General features: G+C 42.5%; 1 protein-coding gene and 1 pseudogene across 2 annotated transcripts in view; one reads left to right on the top strand and one right to left on the bottom strand.

Annotated features, from left to right (window-relative positions):
- The window catches only part of RBM25 (RNA binding motif protein 25), a 73,745-nt gene that overhangs the window by 55,753 nt on the left and 14,312 nt on the right, over window positions 1–3,680 (bottom strand). The window lies entirely within an intron of this gene.
- On the top strand, window positions 866–1,490 carry LOC105541884 (annotated as a pseudogene).

Below are 3,680 nucleotides of genomic sequence, written 5' to 3' on the forward strand. Positions count from 1 at the left end.
AAAAAAAAAAAAAACAAAAAAAACAAAAAACAAATACTTCTCTCTACTATTTTGTCTTTTATGTTTTACAGAAACATAAAAAGAGAAAACACAAAAAGTGTAAGTCTTCCACTTCCTTGTCCCCAATCCCAACAGTTTGGTATCTACTGCTGTGCTCTTCTTAATACCTTTCTACAAACTAATAATTTTTATTTTTCTACAACCAATCACATTACGAGAATTTCTCCCTCATTATAAATGCCATCTCTTCATGTCAGTTCACAAAAGTTTTATTCCAAGCTGGGGACGGTGGCTCACGTCTGCAATCCCAACACTTCAGGAGGCCAAAGCAGGTGGATCACTTGAGGTCAGGAGTTCTACACCAGCCTGGCCAACATGGTGAAACTCCACCTCTACTAAAAATACAAAAATTAGCCAAGTGTGGTGGCACATGCCTGTAATCCCAGCTACTCAGGAGGCTGAGGCAAGAGAATCACTTGAACCCGGGGTGCGGAGTTTGCAGTGAGCTGAGATCGTGTCACTACACTCCAGCCTGGGCGACAGAGACTCTGTCTAAAAAATAAAAAAATAAAAATAAAGTCTTATTCCACTCTTTATAATGCAGTAAACTGGCAGGGCACGGTGGCTCACGCCTATAATCCCAGCACTCTGGGAGGCCGAGGTAGGCGGATCACAAGGTCAAGAGATTGAGACTATCCTGGTCAACATGGCGAAACCCCGTCTCTACTAAAAATACAAAAATTAGGAGAGAGGGTGGCTGCAGTAGTGAGAGGCTGGTGCTGCAGCTCTTTCCCTGCAGTCCAGCCGAGTAAGCGTGCAAGCCTGGCGCTTCCTTCTCTTCAGGCAGAGAGCTTGGGATGTGGTAATGCCAGCCAGACTTTTCAGAGCTATGGTCAGATCTACTGTACATTGTCAAAACCACATCAGTGCCAAAGAACTGGTCATCTAATGTTGAAACCACTTAAGGAATTTGAAAATACAACATGCAGCACACTGACAATATGTCAAAACTTGGATTTGTTCCTTCCTGATAATACAGCTGGTGGTCTGAATAAGTCTCAGATTCTGTAAATGAACCAAAAAAAAAAAAAAAAAAAATCAAATACAAGCATGGTCTCTCCATTAAATGCTGCTCATTGCCAAGACGAAAAGGTGCACCTTCCAACCATGAAATCCTTTGGTACTCAGAAGAGAGTGACTCACAAACCAAATCTATTGGGTTCTAAATGGTTTATAAAAATATTAAAGAGGCATTTCTCATCTGTATCAATGGAAACATTTGTTCCAAAACAAGGCTTTCCACAATCAAGAGACCACTAAAAGCATCCAGGACCAAGCAGCCATCCAGGACCAACCTTCCAGTTCTGCCTGTGAATGAGGTAAAGCTGGGGTGGCTGTGGCTCATATGCTTAGTGATCACTGCTCACACTAAACCAGTGTGCGGTGCACCCAAGCCTTACACCCAGCTTAAGAAACTGGCAGTCAACTAAGACTTCTCCATCAAGATCTTTGAAGCCTAATAAATATCCAATGACATTCAAAAGCTTAATTTTTAAGAATTAATGATACATAGAAAAACAAAATATAGGCAATAAAAGATGAAAAAAATACAAAAATTAGCCAGGCGTAGTGGCGCATGCCTGTAGTCCCAGCTACTTGGGAGGCTAAGGCAGGAGAATCAATTGAACCCAGGAGGCAGAGGCTGCAGTGAGCTGAGATCAAGCCACTGCACTCCAGCCTGGCAACAGAGGAAGACTGTCTCAAAAATAATAACATAATAACAATGCAGTAAATTATTATAATACGGACATATTTATTCAACCAACATTAACAGCTGGCTTGGCTCCACTTTCAGTTCTCACAAATAATGCTGAACGTTCCTGGAGATAACAGACATATAACTGTATGCATCTGTACAGGTAATTCTCTAATACAGGTCAGAACTATATGTATCTGATTAGCTGGGTGTGGTGGCAGGTGCCTGTAGTCAAAGCTACTTGGGAGGCTGAGGCAGGAGAATCGCTTGAATCTGGGAGGCGGAGGCTGCAGTGAGCCGAGATGGCACCATTGCACTCCAACCTGCAAAACAGAGCAAGACTCCATCCCCCCAAAAAAAAAACTATTATGTATTCAAATTTTACCTCCAAAAGCACCCCTGAAAACTAGCATACAAATGTATACTCCCACAACAGAATATGTGTACGCCCTTTCTTCAAATCCTCATCAATGTTAGAATAGATCAGTGTCAAAATTATCATAATTTTATAAGTAAAATACACTCTTATTGCAATTTACATTTCCTTCATGACTAATGAAGTTCAGTATCTGTTTACCTATTTACTAGACATTTCTTTAAAAATAGAAAAGCATGACCTACATGCTCACCGCTCTACTTCCTCAGAATTCCTTTCACTTCAATTGGGATATCATATTCAATAAAACTAAACTTCAACTTCAGAAAACACAACATACTTAAAATATTTAGAAAACTTTATAGGTAAAAGAATCCCTAGGATGAATTTTTTTCTTAGATGGGAGTCTTGCTCTGTCGCCCAGGCTGGAGTGCAGAGGCACCATCTGGGCTCACTGAAACCTCCGCCTGTCGGGTTCAAGCCATTCTCCTGCCTCAGCCTAGCTGGGATTACATGTGCACACCACCAGGTGCATGCTACCAAGCTCAGTTAATTTTTGTATTTTTAGTACAGATGGGGTTTCACCATGTTTGGCCAGGCTGGTCTCAAACTCCTGGCCTCAAGTGATTGGCCTCGGCCTTCCAAAGTGCTCGGATTACAGGCATAAGCCACCGCGCCCAGCCCCTAGGAGGATTTAATATACTTGGCAAATGAGGTACTAGAAACTTTTTAAACAGTAGGTAGGTTATAAGTACATATTAACAAAGGAAAAACACAAGATTGCAAGACTGTAAATGTGTTGAGTTTTAAAATAAACTTTCTATAAAACTCTTTGACCAAAACCAAACTGGGGGTTGTACCTCTTTTTAAAACAGAAAGGACTACTGTCCTACTTACAGAAGCTCTTCTATGAACATTATAATAGCCTATCTCAGCGCTTTCTTAGGGTAGCTGGTTTTCATACCTGTTGAAAAAACTGATTAATGAATAAAGCAGTAAACAAAACTCTGAGGACTTCAATAAACAAATTTATTATACTATCTCATGCCGCATACTATATCCTAGCAATGGCCCAGTGCCTAGCCTCACAATTGTTACAAGACTGGGCCATGAATTCATCTTTAGAACCGCTTTCCCTCCACTAGTATTAGATATAAATAATGCTTAATAAGCAAAACTCTCGGCCAGGGGCAGTGGCTCACGCCTGGAATCCCAGCACTTTGGGAGGCCGAGGTGGGCAGATCACTGGAGGTCAGGAGTTGGAGATCAGCCTGGCCAACATGGTGAAACCCCATCTCCACCGAAAATACAAAAATTGGGCTGGGTGAGGTGGCTCACGCCTGTAATCCCAGCACTTTGGGAGGCCGAGGCGAGCAGATCACAAGGTCAGGAGTTCGAGGCCAGCCTGGCCAACACGGTGAAACCCTGTCTCTATTAAAAATACAAAAATCAGGCCGGGCGCGGTGGCTCAAGCCTGTAATCCCAGCACTTTGGGAGGCCGAGGCGGGCAGATCACGAGGTCAGGAGATCGAGACCATCCTGGCTAAC

This window comes from Mandrillus leucophaeus, unplaced genomic scaffold (assembly GCF_000951045.1).
Source record: "Mandrillus leucophaeus isolate KB7577 unplaced genomic scaffold, Mleu.le_1.0 Scaffold246, whole genome shotgun sequence".
Classification (NCBI taxonomy): Eukaryota; Metazoa; Chordata; class Mammalia; order Primates; family Cercopithecidae; genus Mandrillus; species Mandrillus leucophaeus.